This window comes from Pelobates fuscus, chromosome 1 (genome assembly GCF_036172605.1).
Source record: "Pelobates fuscus isolate aPelFus1 chromosome 1, aPelFus1.pri, whole genome shotgun sequence".
Classification (NCBI taxonomy): domain Eukaryota; kingdom Metazoa; phylum Chordata; class Amphibia; order Anura; family Pelobatidae; genus Pelobates; species Pelobates fuscus.
This window is the reverse complement of record NC_086317.1, coordinates 282,911,622-282,928,756: the sequence shown is the minus strand read 5'-3', so window position 1 is coordinate 282,928,756 and position 17,135 is coordinate 282,911,622. Positions and strand designations below refer to the sequence as shown.

General features: G+C 41.1%; 1 protein-coding gene across 3 annotated transcripts in view; it reads right to left on the bottom strand.

Annotated features, from left to right (window-relative positions):
• Positions 1 to 12,306, bottom strand: part of AKAP1 (A-kinase anchoring protein 1) — a 61,969-nt gene extending 49,663 nt beyond the window's left edge. For 2 of the 3 annotated variants that reach the window (XM_063457444.1, XM_063457446.1), the window contains exon 1: positions 12,199 to 12,306. The gene's annotated coding sequence lies outside the window, so the exon portion shown is untranslated. The other variant, XM_063457445.1, reaches the window with a different exon arrangement.
• Between the last annotated feature and the right edge of the window lie 4,829 nt (positions 12,307 to 17,135).

Below are 17,135 nucleotides of genomic sequence, written 5' to 3'. Positions count from 1 at the left end.
CAGCCACTAGAGGTGGAGTTAACCCTGCAAGGTAATTATTGCAGTTTATAAAAAAACTGCAATAATTACACTTGCAGGGTTAGGAGTAGTGGAAGTTGGCACCCAGACCACTCCAATGAGCAGAAGTGGTCTGGGTGCCTGGAGTGTCCCTTTAACCCCTTAAGGACACATGACGTGTCTGACACGTCATGATTCCCTTTTATTCCAGAAGTTTGGTCCTTAAGGGGTTAAACTTAACCTGTCCAAAACAGAACTGCTAGTCTTTCCTCACTCACGGTGCCCTTTTCTCCACCCCTACTCATGTCCAGTCAATTGGAAAAATCCTGCAGCTTCCACCTCAAAAACATAGCATACATCCTCCCCTATTTAACACTTAATGTTGCTAAGGTGCTGGTCCATGCAGCTATCCTGACTCACCTTTACTACTGCAATTTGCTTCTCAGTGGTCTACCATGTTACAAACCTGCCCCATCACCGTATATATTGAATGCGGCGGTGAGGCTCATCTTCCTGTCCGCCCATACCAGACACCCTCTGTCAGTGCCTACATTATCTCCCCATAAGATATAGGGCTCAATTTAAGATTCTGATACTTCCCCACAAATCTCTACAAAACGCTGCTCCTAGCTGCCTATCCTACCTAATACACAGGTATGTTCCATCTAGGCCCCTACGCTATTCTGAAGACTTGCATCTATCCTTAGTGCTACCCAACCACTAAGTGAATACTATTATAACAGCCTACTTTTCTACACTACCCTTACCTTTTGTTTCACTTTACCCCATCCCCTCTAACATGTAAGATCATTGAGCAGGGTCCTCAATCGCCTCTGTTCCTATGCGTCCAACTTATCTAGAACAAGTACTTGTTTGTTAGTCCACCAATTGTACAGCACTGCTGAATTTGATCATGCTTTATAAATAAATAACAGTTCTTGCAATAAATAGATGCATGAATTAACAGAGGGCTATGCTTCCCAGAGAGCTGAATGAGTGCTAAAGGTCATTCCATCACTGACTTATTATACAGTACTCTTAAGGTCATGATTATCTGGAACATGTATTCCTATCAACTTACTATCAGTACAAACTAGGCATGCAAATACAGTCAGGACAGAAATCCCACATGATAGAGAAATTACCAGGATCATTCTTGAGAAATCTGGGCCTTTTGTATTCCAGTCACACTACAACTGGAGTTGTCAGTTGTAGAAATTCTGCCTCACAGAATTACGCCTAAGCTAGTGCAAGGCCAAGACAGCCTTGTATGGCTTCCTAGCAGCAGTAACATCATGTGTTTGATAAATGTATACAGCTGCAAGCAAGCCTGAGAGAAAACAAACTTGGAATATTTAGGCTTAGAATATCATTGTATAAAGCCTGGGTGTATTATATTACAGTACACAAAACAATGAGAAGTGCCGAGATGGGCCATTATTAGATATAAAACAGTTACATTGATCTATACACGTAGGCCAAGGTTCCTTTTTATTTTAGCGCAAAGTGAGCGCTGCACATGGCCCTTAGAATAACTCAGCTGCAGTTATTTTAAAGGATTTACAGTCTGCCCCCATGTTGAGGGAGACACCCACCATATGAAAAGACCCTTTGAGGTCTACCTGTATGCCCCTCTGTCCAACAATCAGTACTGGTTTTGTCCAGCTGCCCAGCACAGATCAGTTTTAGGAGCTACCACATGAGAGGGTGATCTCCCTCTTATGCTCCAATTACAGTAGATATTGTTCTGTACTGTGAGAGCTGGGAAAGCCCAATGCTGAGATCAGAATACAATTATGGTGGGTTTACAGTAGAGAAACACTGTCTGAATTTCCCCCCAAAAAAACATGTGAAAATCACAAAAACATTAATAAAAAAACTTTTTGGCAGAAATGCATTATAAAATGGTTAATGAAAAGTGTCAAAATGCTCTTAAAGGACCACTCCACAACCCAAAACACACTTCAGCTTGCTGGGTGAGAACTATCCCATAATAATAAAAAAAGTGTCAATTTCTATAAATAATAAATCGATCAAAAAGCCACTGGGCCAATGTGTCTGCCTTAACCCCCCTTAATATTTTATCTATATTTACTATTGGGTTATGTATACATACAAAAGAGCCCTATTTCACCTTTAAAAGTTATATATAAATAATATGGGTCTTCTTAAAGGGACACTATAGTCACCTGAACAACTTCAGCTTAATGAAGTTGTTCAGGTGAGAACTATAGCTCCCTGCAGCTTCTCATGTAAACACTATTTTCTGAGAAAATACAGTGTTTACATTGAAAGCTAGGAACACCTCCAGTTGCAGTCACTCAGAATGCCACCAGAGGGACTTCCGAGTTGATGGAGGCATAATATGCCTCCATCCACTCAGATCTGCTGTCAGTAGAGCACAGGGCAGCACTGTGCACAGCATCCTGTGATTCAGTATCTCCTCCCTCTGCATGCAGACACTGAACTATCCTCATAGATTCATTCATTCAATTCATCTCTATGAGGAGATGCGGATTGGCCAGGGCTGTGTTTGAATCATGCTGGCTCTGCCCCTGATCTGTCTCTTTGTTAGTCTCAGCCAATCCTATGGGGAAGCACTGTGATTGGATCAGGCTACCACTTCTGATGAGGTCAGAAGACTTGTTAGGCAAACATCATGCAGAGTTACAGCTTCTGGCTTGAATACAGTAAGATTTTGACTATATTTATGGAGGCATGAGGGGCCCAGCGGGGCTAGATGGTGGTGTTAACACTATAGGGTCGGGAATACATGTAGGTGCACTGGTGACTATAGTGTCCCTTTAACCAGAAAGGGTAAATGGGATAGAAAGTGCCAAAAAGGCCTCGGTCATAAATGTGCTGCATCTCAATAAGAGCCTTGGTCCTTAAGAGGTTAAATTTATACACATCTTATTTTTCCAAGTAAAGGACAGGAAGATTTTTTAAAAAGTAAATACCAAGAGGTTTTAAAAAGAACGGCTTATAGACAGGGCCCTACATATGTACTGTATGTGTCTACTAGGGTCTTGAAGACATTTGTCACTGCATAATCTGTTGACTTAACAGGAAGGTTAAAGGACCACTATAGGCACCCAGACCACTTCAGCTTAATGAAGTGGTCTGGGTGCCAGGTCCAGCTAGGGTTAACCCATTTTTTTTTTTTCTAAACATAGCAGTTTCAGAGAAACTGCTATGTTTATAAATGGGTTAATCCAGCCTTCAAATCCTCTAGTGGCTGTCTCACTGACAGCCGCTAGAGGCGCTTGCGTGATTCTCACTGTGAAAATCACAGTGAGAGCACGCAAGCATCCATAGGAAAGCATTGATAATGCTTTCCTATGAGACCGGCTGAATGCGCGCGCAGCTCTTGCCGCGCGTGCGCATTCAGCCAAATGGGAGGAGAGGAGAGGAGGAGAAGAGCTCCCCGCCCGGCGCTGGAGAAAGGTAAGTTTTAACCCCTTTCCTCTCCCCAGAGCCCGCGGGAGGGGGTCCCTGAGGGTGGGGGCACCCTCAGGGCACTATAGTGCCAGGAAAACGAGTATGTTTTCCTGGCACTATAGTAGTGGTCCTTTAACTATCAAACTAATTGCCAGGTGCAATGACAGATGGCCAGTAAACAAACATCACAATGAGGAAAAGATTGGAGTTGTAGCCGTGGAAAGACTACATAAAAAGGTATAGACAGCCACAGGAAGGAATCAGAGACAAGGAATCAGGTTAGCTAGCCAGCCCCCCTCTTTCACTACTACCATAAAACTTTACACTATATAACTATACATAAGGCAATTTGTGATTTTCTAACCGTGCCCAGGACATACTGATAAGTTTAACTATGCAGCAGAGATTCAGCTTTTGTGCTGTTCTACTACCCTTCTTTACGGTTCATATAAAAAAAAAAAAAATACTGAAGCACAGATTTATTTTTGTATATTTAATTGACACAAATGCACACACCCACCAATCTAAACATTCATTAAAATTATTTTTGTATCCGTTTAAAAAAAAAAAAATTCCAAGTAAGAAAGAGGTGTCTATCAGCAGTATTGAGTTGCTTTGATGACAACAGTTCATAATCTTTACAAGACACTAAGCACCATAACCATTTACCTGCCCACAGTGTGCTCAGTAGACCATCACCATCCAAGGTTGACATTCACATTTGAGAATGTGCAAATATAAATTCTGGATTATCAATTAGACTGCAGAACAGACTATGGGTACCAGAGAAAGATGGATATTTAATAAAAAATGGACATAACTTGATAAAAACTGGGGTGAAGGCATCCCATAGATTCAAGGCTCTAGAACTAAAACACGTTAGAAAATAGAGTTTTTTGCAAGCACTGTTATCAGAAATCATTCACTTATACCACCGTTTCTCAAACCAGTCCTCAAGACCCACCAAAAGTCCAGGTTTTGTTAGGATCTCCATTGGAATAAAACAGGGAAATACATAAATCCTGGACTGTTGGTGGGTCATGAGGACTGGTTTGAGAACCACTGACTTCTACCCTAAATGGAGAATATCACCCATAATTACATATGGATCACCAAGCGTTGGAGTCCAATATTCTGAAGTCCTAATATCACAAGCTAGTTGTGAGATAGAAAGGTTACTCTATACCAGATGGGAGCAATTTTGTCTTCACTTTATAGTATTGATTGTTAATGTGTGAGCTCAGGACCACACTTAAAATTGACATCCTGTCGCAGAGTTCCTAACTGAGGGTCTATTAATACCTTGCTCCCATCTCCTTCTCTATGCATTACGAGGGTGGTTATGATTTCTCGTGTCTAGTAGAATGTGAGAGAGTGTATGGAATTGCGCCTCTGAATACAGTAATCTAGTCTAGTGTGTTAATGCATATCTATTCAACCAGAACCAGTTTACGCTTTTTCTTTATCACAGGCAGAGGTGTATCTTGGATTTGTAGGCAGGACTAAACTCTAGCAACCCCCTCATTAATTTTGCCCTGCTATCCCCCTTCCTATTTAAGACCAAACACACGCTTTGACAGACGCACATCCTCCAGACACATGTACGGACATACACTCACTAACTGATACAGTCATACACTTTAACAAACACACCCACTCAGATACACATACAGTGACACATAGATCCTCACTGATTTGACACAACACACTGACAAACACACATACACACAGACATTTTATCATACACTCAAAAATTAATTGTATTATTTTAATTTAAATCCATCCAGGCTCCTTACCTAGGAGGAGTGGATTCTTTCTCTGTGGTCCAGCGTGGCTGTTGCTGGCTGGGGACTCCTGTGCTACTGGCTTCTTTGCTGGAGAGGGGAAGTGGGGGCTCCTGTGCTGCTGGGGGCAGGAATGGGGAGTGTGGGGGCTCTTCTGCTGCTAAAGGGGGAGTGTGGGCTGGGGGGGCTCCTGTGCTGCGGTGGGTGAGGAGGGGGGAGAGAGAGTGTAGGGGCTCCTGTGCTGCTGAGGGGGAGGGAGGGGTCTTCGGTGGCTGCTGGGCGCGGAATGGGGATGGCGAGGGAGCTATAATCTTGCTCTACTCCCTCACACAACGCTTACTGATGCCGGGGCTAGAGTGACGTCATATTCCGGCTCCCAGCATCACAGAAGGGCGCAAGAGACTGGAGCTTCGAGATAAGCACTCCCTTGCTGCCCGCCCACAAAGCAAGTTGTCGCCTGCCTCGAGGGGAGGGCGGGACAAAAGGCTAGCAAGGCATTTGCTGGGGCAGCGTTTTTTGCCACCCTCCTGGAGAGGGTGGACCAAGGCAAATGCCTTGCTATCCTCGCAATTAATACATCGCTGATCACAGGTGTAAATTTCCCAGAGAACCAGCATCACTAAAAAGGTCATGGGCAGCCTTTCTGTGTAAATATAAAAATTTGTTTTCAGTGCTGCTTAAAGGGACTTTCTGGGCACCAAAGCTACCTTAAAGCATTTGATAATGCGATTTTTGCCTAACTATTTTGCTGCATTTTTTTTTGCATAAAATAAACATGTTTTGCAGAATGCTGCATTATAAGCCTGCCTCTTTAGCAACTACCATGCAATTTAGAAAAAGACTTCCTTACCAACAGGCATGAACACCGCTCAGCCACTGACTGAATAATTTGAACAAAGGAGAAGATACCCAGAGAGCCATACATTAAAGATATCACATAGTACTTTATTTTTCTGCAGCCAGGTTGTGAATTCAAATCTGCTCACTCTGTGCTGCTGAGACTGTGTGCATCCTATTGATAATGAAGTCTTCCTGGCATGAGGAGTGTAGGAGGCAGGCTTTTGGTGCAAAATCCTGCAAAACATTTTTTGCACAAAAACTGTAAAAATTTTAGCATGCCAAAAATACACCATATTAATGAGGATGAAAGCTATCAAATGCATTAAATTTGTATTGGTGCCTGGATTGTATATTTAAGCAACAGGTAGCACAATTCAAGAAGATATTGGACATCAGCTGATTCTTAGCTTGCCTTCCCAGCGTCAAATTTCCCTATCTACTCTATAATTTATGCCTTATTTTCTGAAGTTGAAATGTGAATCTTACGAGAAGGTGAACCAAAGGATTCCTCCTCTTCCAGTCATTTGGTGATGGCCAGTCTGTGATAAGGAATAATATACTTAACTATAGTGCTCAAAATATAAAATATTTTAGCAGCAACTGCAAAATCATTAAATCCTGACCTACAAAGAGTGCAAGACAGAATTTGCACGATTTCCTGCATGATATAGTTTCATGAGATCAGGAGTAAAAATAGTACTCCAGACACCAAAACCTGCTTCAACTAGAAGTGGCATTGTCATCGTCTAGCCTTTGCAAAATTCACAACTGTGATATCGCCGCTGAGGGTCTGGTGGCAGACAAAGATGAGTTTTACTTACCTGAACCTGTACCTTGCGGACAGGTACAAGTCTGATTCAACAACAGCATTAAAGGGAAACTCCAGTGCCAGGAAAACAATCAGTTTTCCTGGCACTGGAGGGTCCCTCTCCCTCCCACCCCCCAATCCCCGGTTACTGAAGGGGTGAAAACCCCTTCAGTCACTTACCTCCGGCAGCGACATGTCTCGCGTCGCTGCCTGCTCCTCCCCGCCGCTCCACCTTCTGCCTACGTCGGCCGGTGGGCGAGACTGATCCCGCCCACTGGCCGAGGAGACCTAATGCGCATGCGTGGCAATGCCGCGCATGCGCATTGGCGCACCCCATAGGAAAGCATTGAAAATGAATTTCAATGCTTCCCTATGGGGAATAGAGCAACGCTGGAGGTAGATAATCTGTGCTAGGGACCAGGAAGTTCCCTCAAGTGGCTGTCTAGTAGACAGCCACTAGGGGAGGACTTAACCCTGCAAGGTAATTATTGCAGTTTATAAAAAACTTCAATAATTACACTTGCAGGGTTAAGGGTAGTGGGAGTTGGCACCCAGACCACTCCAATGAGCAGAAGTGGTCTGGGTGCCTGGAGTGTCCCTTTAAGGTCCATGGAGGTCCCCACTAGAACCTTCAAAGACAAGAGTCTACTCCCTGTAGTAGTCACTGGTTACGGCCAGGGGATTGACACTTCTACAAAGATTCAATCTTCATGAAAGTCATATTACAGGAAGGGAAGAGGGTGTTGTGTTGTTGGTGCACAGACCATGTCCCTTTATTTCTGCAAGACAGTGCAGTTCCTGAGACACTGCTATGTTAACATTTGTTGGAAACTACACCTGTCATACTTACACTCATTAGGTGCTTTCTCCCTAATCTTACAAAAAGTAATAAAAATAAAAATCAAGATCTCCAAAGCATCACCTGACTAGAGCTAATTATGCACTGAATTCAATGCAGGCACCTGGAACCAAGTAAACTACTAAACTGTTCTAGAACAATTTTAAATTGACACTATAGTCACCAGAACAACTACAGCTTAATGTAGTTCTGGTGAGTATAATAGCTCCCTTTGGGCATTTTCATGTAAACACTGCCTTTTCAGGAAAGGGGCAGTGTTTACATTGCCCCTAGGGACACCTCCATGTAGTCACTGGAGGGGCCTCCTGGCTCAGAGTTTAACCCATTGACTGCTGTAACTCCAACACTAGCAGCATCATGGGGTACCACCAGCCAGACTGGGGAGAAAAAAAAAAAAAAGTTCCATGTTGGCTAATTTTGTGCAATTTTTGTTTTTGCACAAAAACAGATCGTTTTTCTGTCACTGGAGTTTCCCTTTAACCCTAGCAGATAATTATTGCAATTTATATAAACTGCAATAATTACATGCTTAGTGTTAAGGGTGATGGGACATTGCACCCAGACCAGTTCAGTGCCTACAGTGTCCCTTTAAAAGTGTGACTGTTCAGAGAACTTTTAGGCGATTTACCAACTATATGCAACAAAAGTGTAATTTACAACAAGGTCAATGTAACTCATTTTTAAACAAAAATAGTGTTTATAGACATTACTGTGAGATATTATTGATTTAAATCTCTGTTATGCACTCAGACACACCAACAACATGAACTCCTAGAAAAGAGGGACATTATGATAGAAAAGAGGGACTGAGGGATTTGGGCCAAACATATGGGTTTTATTAACCCCTTAAGGACCGAGGACGGTTCAGGACCGTCATCGGCATTTTTGCATTGCCGACCGAGGACGGTCCTGAACCGTCCTAACGGTCCAATGTACTTACCCGATCGCCGTCGTTCCCCCGGCGGCGATCGGCGGTGCTCCCGTTGTGGGGAGACTGCCTGCAGCCCAGACAGTCTCCCCATGGCGGATTAGGACCCCTGTGGCCATGTGATCGCCCAACAGGGCGACCACATGGTCACAATAGGTGTCCATGTCTCTGCCTGCAGGGGGACTGTCTGTGCTGACAGGCAGTGTCCCTGCTTAGTGTAAAATCATAAAAAAAATAAAGTTTAAAGTTAATAAATAAAAATTATAATTATATATGTGTGTATATATATGTTATATAGACGTATATTATATATATTATATAATATACGTCTAAATATCATATATATATATAATGTCATACTAAGTGTATTTTTATATTAATATGTACATATATTAATATAAAAATACACTTATAATTAAATTACACACGTGTATATATATATATAATAACTATATATATTGTGTATATATTATTATAAACTACAAATAATAAGTAATTTAAATTAAACTAAAAAAATTTAAAATAATAAAAATTTAAAAAAAAATTATTTATCTATACGAAATTTTATTCTAACTGTATTTTGATATTAATATATATATTTATATCAAAATACACTTAGAATGAAATTGTATATATATCTATGTATATATAAATAAATAAAAAGAATACGAACTATTCATATGTCCATATACAAAATTACATAAATAATTATATAAATATACACGTAGACTTCAAATATATAAATATGCATATATATTTAAATTCTACGTGCGTATTTATGTAATATTTTTACATAATTAAGTTATTTTATTGATTGCAATTTAAGGGACCTGCCTGCCAACCCAGGCCGAAAGTCCAGAGAATTTAATTTGCTATCACTGTATTTTACCCTGTAACGTTCTACGACACCCTAAAACCTGTACATGGGGGGTACTGTTTTACTCGGGAGACTTCGCTGAACACAAATATTAGTGATTCAAAACAGTAAAACATATCACAGCGATGATATTGTCAGTGAAAGTGACTTTTTTTGCATTTTTCACACACAAACAGCACTTTTACTGATGATATAATTGTTGTGATACATTTTCCAGTTTTGAAACACTAATATTTGTGTTCAGCAAAGTCTCCTGAGTATAACAGTACCCCCCATGTACAGGTTTTATAGCGTTTTTGAAAGTTACAGGGTCAAATATATGGGTCATATTTTTACATTGAAAATGGCCAGGTTGGTTACGTTGCCTTTGAGAGCGTATGGTAGCCCAGGAATGAGAATTACCCCCATGATGGCATACCATTTGCAAAAGTAGACAACCCAAGGTATTGCAAATGGGGTATGTTCAGCCTTTTTTAGTAACCACTTGGTCACAAACACTGGCCAAAATTAGCGTTCAATTTAGTTTTTTACTTTTTTCACACACAAACAAATATGAACGCTAACTTTGGCCAGTGTTTGCGACTAAGTGGCTACTAAAAAAGTCTGGACATGCCCCATATTGAATACCCTAGGTTGTCTACTTTAAAAAAAAATATGTACATGTGGGGTGTTATTCAGCGATTTATGACAGATAATAGTGTTACAATGTCACTATTGATACATTTTAAAAATATAGGTTTTGAAACCTCAATATCCTACTTGTACCTATAGCCCTATAACATGCAAAAAAATAGCAAAAAGCATGTAAACACTGGGTATTTTTAAACTCAGGACAAAATTTTGAATCTATTTAGCAGTTTTTTTCATTCGCTTTTGTAGATGAGTAAAAGATTTTTTACATAAAAGTCAAAAAACATGTATTTTTTAAAATTTTTCATCATATTTTTTCATTTTTTAAAAATTAAATTACATGAGATTATATAAATAATGGTATGTAAAGAAAGCCCATTTTGTCCTGAAAAAAACAATATATAATTTGTATGGGAATAGTAAATGAGAGAGCGGAAAATTACAGCTAAACACAACCACCACAAAAGTGTCAAAAAGATGCCTGGTCGCAAATGTACAACATCGCAAAAAAAAGTCCGGTCCTTAAGGGGTTAAATAGCTGCACACACCTGGACATCACCGGCTTCATGTATTTTCCATAATAGTCAATGAAAAAAAACAAATCTACTTAAAAACCTTAAAAATAATTAGATGGGGAAATAGAAACTAAAATGTGTTAATCTACTTTGACCCTTGAAGTGCACAGCAGAATTTGTTGTTTGTATAAACAAAACAAGTGTAGACTGTCAGTAATTCTTTCACCCACCATGCTACACAAAGTTGTGACAATTTGAAAGTGTTAACCTGCATGGCAGGCAAACAACCTTGAGAAGAAAAAAAAAAAAAAAAAAAAGGGATGATATATATATATATATATATATATATATCATCATTTTTAATTTATTGTTTTACATTTTTGTATAATATGTAAATGTTTTTGTTAAAAATACCTAAACTGTTAAGAAGGAAAAAGAACGAAAACGTGAAATATCAATTTCACTAGAGGAATACACAACAAGGAAGCCATGAGAGCAAGGAAGGTAAAAAATGTTTTTATAAAAAAAAAAAAAAAGACGAACAATTCTAGAAACTGGCTGAAATACTTTCCATTAATGACTAACCAAATCCTGGTTTTTACAGAGAGGTAGTCCGTTTACGACACAAGTTACAAACACATTTGTAAAACTTAATAAAGGAAGAAACTTAGACAGGTCTGTTCATACCAGCACACCCTTCACAATCTGCACTGATAACAGAATCATCGTGGCCTACAATAAATCTGTGTAAAACACATGTACCCGCCAGGCAGTGTGACCTTTACAACAAACCCAGTGTTAGTGAGTGAGTGTGACCTTGGTGAACCAGCTCAGGACATGGGACCATACACACACACACTGCCGGCACCCATTCACACACAGCACATGGACACACACAGCCTGAGGGGCCGGATAATAAAGCAGACACTCAGTAAGGTGACAGTCACCGTGCTGGCACAGCCAAGGACAAAGCCACCTGCAGGGAGCACACGGCCGGCCAGCACTCAGCCCGGGCACTCAGCCTGGCAGGGGGAGCACACTGACAGACCCCCCCCCCCCCTCCCCCCCGAGGCTGGCTGGGTGCTTGGGGGCCGCACGCGGTCAGTGGGGGGCGCTCTGTTTACCCCCGCGCTGCACGTGTCTCCCTCCCCCCCCGTCAGGCCCGGTGCCCGGTGTACCCACGTGGGAGCTATTAATAGAGTCAGCATGCGGGCCGCTATATATAGACACGGGCCGGACACGGACTGCCCCCCCGCTGCAATCACGGCTCCGGCTCTAAGGTTACTGCGTGCACCGCCAGCACGGAGCCCGGGCAGCCCGTACCGGACACGTGGGACCGGGGAAGGACACAGCCGGTATCTAGGTCACCCTCTCTCCCGCACACCATGCGGAGCCCACACAGCCCGGCTCCCCCTCTCACACCCGGCCAGGGCAGCACTAACCCGCCGGGCGGCAGCTCCCCTCCGCCACCGTTACCGTTACAAACTGCCGGCTGCGCCGACCGAGGCCTCGCACTCACCTATGCAGACAGCTTGGGAGCCGCGGACCGGAGACCATCAGAGGGCGGGGACCGGCGCGCGAGACCACCCTTTCTGTCCTCGCGGCGGCCAGTCAGATGCGCGGGAGCGGACTTACGTCATGCACAGGGCGTGGAGCATAACAGCGCGGCTCGGCCATTAGTAAGCGAGGCCACGCCCCCTGCCAAGCGTGCAGCATCACGGTGTCCTTAGATGGAGCATGGCAACCCTGTGTTTATATTCAATGTCAGCACAGTGTGCTCTAATAATACAGTGTGCTATAATAACACAGTGTGCTATAATAATACAGAGTGCTATAATAATACACTGTGCTATAATAATACAGAGTGCTACTATAATACAGAGTGGTGGTATAATACAGTGTGCTATAATAACACAGTTCTATAATACACTGTGCTATAACAATACAGAGTGCTATAATACACTGTGCTATAATTATACAGAGTGCTACTATAATACAGAGTGCTAAAATACAATGTGCTATAATAATACAGAGTGCTATAATAATACACTGTGTTATGATAATACACTGTGCTATAATAATACAGAGTGTTACTATAATGCAGAGTGCTGTAATACACTGTGCTATATTAATACAGAGTGCTATACTAATACAGTGTTCTATATTAATACAGTGCTATAATATAGTGTGCTGCAATAATACAGAGTGCTATAATAATACAGAGTGCTATAATACAGTGTGCTATATTAATACAATGCACTACAATAATACAGTGTGCTATGATAATACAGGGTTCTATAATACACTAAACCAAAATATGGGTCACTAAACATTCATTCATGAGTTCCACATTCATGAATGAATGTTTATTACTGATTGTGGGGTGTATTTAAGAGGGAGGGAGAGGGAATGTTTTTTTATTCATTGTTAAACCTGTCACACTGCTGCAAGGTCCCTGAGGAAGTCCCTGTAGTGGGAAGAAACGCGTTGGACACATTGTGGGCAGTTTTTATCCTATGCTGATTGATTCTTACCTATGTGTAAGTAATAAATGCTTTTTGTACTTTGCACAAGCCTTTCTACTTTTTTCATTCTGGATGTCTTTTCTTTTTGTATCTTTCTCCACTAATGAGATTGAATAATTTTGAAAGCAGAGAAACATCTGAGAACAACAAGGAGTTGTGATAGTTGTCATAGCAGTTTCAGAGGACAGCCACTAGAGGCGCATCTGCAACGCTGGAGGCATATTATACCTCCATCACGCAGAGCATCCATAGGAAAGCATTAAAAAAAAAGCATGCGCATTCGGCTCCGCTGACGTCGGCAGAGGGAGCTGACGTCAACGGGGGAGGAGAGGTCACCAGCGCCGAGGGAGCCTGGCGCTGGAATAAGGTAAGCTGCTGAAGGGGTTTTAACCCCTTCAGCGCTACGGGAGGGGGACCCTGAGGGTGGGGGCACCCTCAGGGCACTATACCACTTTGTTTTCCTGACTCTATAGTGATCCTTTAAGGGGTTAAATCTCTCTACATACACAGGCCACATTTTGTGTAGCAATCAATTAGTATACTTATAACAGAGCAAGTTATTTAATTATACATTATAAAATCACAATGCAAATTGTTGCATATGAATATGAGATATTTTAATCATACGATATCAATAACAAAATAAAATGGGAATCTTACTATATGTGCATATTAGTCAGTGTGGGCATTTTTCTTTATAAGCTTTATTCTGTGTGGGCTTTTTTCTTTGTGGGCATTTTTCCATGTGGACATTTTTCCTTGTGGGCAATTTTCCGTGTGGGTATTTTTCTTGTGGGCATTTATGACAGTGGAGTTTTTTTCTATGTGCAATTTTTATGTGGGCTTTTTTCATGGAACCTAATAAAATAAATCCTACCTACCCCGCTCAGCCTAATAATAATTAAGGGGGAAGCTAAAAACTAAATACATGGAAAATTTTAAACAAAAATCATACTTACCATTAGAGGTCTTCTTTTTTTCTAAAAACTTATTTTTTTCAGCCCAAAAAAGGGCAAAATAAATCCAGATGATAGAAAATAATCCATCTTCAAACGACAAGGGTTTCGCATACACTGAGCTCTTTATAAAGCCTTCCTACAACCTGCAATTTGAGTCAGCGCACTCTGATTGGTTGGTTTAAGCCACTAATCAGAGTGCTCTGACAGGTACAGTTGTGCTCAAAAGTTTGCATACCCTGGCAATAAATGTGCCATTTTGGCATTGATTTTGAAAATATGACTGATCATGCGAAAAAGTGTCTTTTATTGAAGAATAATGATCATATGAAGTCATTTATTATCACATAGTTGTTTTGACTGCTTTTTAAATCATAATGATAACAGAAATCACCCAAATGGCCCTGATCAAAAGTTTACATACCCTTGGATGTTTGGCCTTGTTACAGACACACAAGGAGACATGCACAGGATTAAATGACGATTAAAGGTCAAGAGCGGGATGACGTAGGATGTCATTCGTTGTTGCAGGAGCGCGTTTGGGGGCACAAATTTGGAAAATGCGGCTGGGAAGCAGTATGGCGGAAGAAGGAGGAACGTAGATAGCGGCTGAAGGGGACACAAGCAGAATTAGACTGCGGACACGAAGCAACAAAGCTAAGTCGGAGCAACAGACAGCATAACGGGATTGGAGCTGGAGGCAGAGACAGATTCCAGTCTTGGATCAGGAAGACTTGAAGATAAGTAACGCACACAGTATTGCAAGTACCCTCAATATTTAGTTTCTCTTGTTTCTTTTTTCTACTGTTTGACAAGTATGGGTGGTGAAGTGATAATTGGATACAGGGATCTATTGCAGGGCTATTGCAAATACTCTTTCCACAGTATTCCAGTATACAAACACCAAATAATCCCAAAGTTAAGGTATATAAAGTTTGTATTAATCAGTAAACAACTGATAAACAGTTGAAATTTACAGCTGAGATCTACAAACATCAAACATTACAATTAGTTCATTATAAAAGGGGAAGAGATCCCTGAAGACCGTTAAAACCAGTAAATCACGAGAAACACATTCAATTTAAAAAAAACATGGCCCCCAAAAAAGAGAAAATGCATGAGATGGTTAGACCTGATAAAACAGAAAAAAACTAAACCAATACAACTAGTACTTTTTTTTTTCACCCAAATCCAACATGGCTACTCAAAAAGAACAAAATAGAAGATCAATATCTCCTAATCAATTGGAGATCTCAACTTCTTCCATGCAGACAGAAATAATTCAGTCTATCAAAAATAAAAATTGGTAAGGCATTTCATGTGATTTGCTTGCAAATAAGCATAGGCCCACACAAGTGTTAAACATTCCTAGTGGGTGCTGCTTTTAGGAGTTATTTAAGGGGTAATGGTCATTAGCTTGGCTGATATAGCTTGGTTGCTGCTTCAAAGTGCGTGCTTGGAGATATTCTGGAGATAAATTGGAGGTAATCTGAGGTATACAGGAGGACGAAAAAAAAACAAAAAACTAAGGTTTGTTTGACTTAAAGGGATCCTATGGTGCCAGGAAAACAAACCTCTTTTCCCTGGCACTATAGGCTCCTGGAGTTCTCCCCTTCCTTGGGGCCCCCTCCCGCAGGGCAAAAGGGGTTAAAACCCCTTACATAGAAACATAGAATGTGACGGCAGATAAGAACCATTCGGCCCATCTAGTCTGCCCAATTTTCTAAATACTTTCATTAGTCTCTGGCCTTATCTTATAGTTAGGATAGCCTTATGCCTATCCCACGCATGCTTAAACTCCTTTACTGTGTTAACCTCTACCACTTCAGCTGGAAGGCTATTCCATGCATCCACTACCCTCTCAGTAAAGTAATACTTCCTGATATTATTTTTAAACCTTTGTCCTTCTAATTTAAGACTGTCCCCTTGTTGTGGTAGTTTTTCTTCTTTTTTTTTTTTTTTTTTTTTCATGGTTATGTGAAAAAGTTTTTTGTTTTGTTTTTAAATTCTTTATTTTTCTTGTGCACAAGATAACATACAAGCTTGCATAGCCACGACGGCTGATGCATGCATTTCAACAGTAGTCACATGCGTGGCAGATCAAACAGCACATTTTAGATATATGTAAGGAACTTCATGCTTTAAAACAGTAGTAGTATTGTTAAGCTGCGCTTGTGTACATGTCGGGTAAGCTTAGAGTCATTAAGTGTAAGGTCATAGGAGTGTGGTGCAACCTTTGAGTGGAGAGTAATCTTGCACTTTATGTGTGAATATAATAACAAGCTTTGGATCTTCAGTGATCTGTAGTGTTTGTGCTAGGCTGCTCAAGCGTATGCAAATAAAGGTTGCGTTTAGAGTGATAGGAGTGTGGCATAACCCTGGAAAGGGGGGTACCCATTGTTACTTTGTAAAACAGGCTAAAATAATTGTAAATGGGGTACATGTGAAAGGTAAGATTAAGCGTTTAACTAGAGTATACTCCTATGGGTTTCATGTGGTAAAACATAGCTTTAGTGATACCGGAGAAACTGACGGAAGCCAAGCACAGAGAGATGGACACAGGTTTCTTCAGGAAGGAAGAGATTCTTTATTGGATCACCGATCGGGACTCAGAGGGACTAATGTCACCAAAATACAGCAAGTTCTGAGCCCCGGACAATAGTGCAGGCTCCTTATATAGGCACATAACTCCTCCCATATTAAGCTCCACCCATACATTCTCTTGACCAATCAATACAAATAAGAATTAACTTCCTGCTTGACCGCATGGCCTGTCCAGCATAATGGAGGAGGGGAATACTACATCCTGTATTCTTGCACATGCTCCGTACACTACTGATTGTATCTTGCCTCGTGCAACCAACTGATCGATACGTCAGCATATGCACGTACACATGCCACGTGGTAATCTCGGCCTACTAAATTTATTTTTACCGAGATCCACCACATTCCCCCCTTTGATGCCTCTTGATATT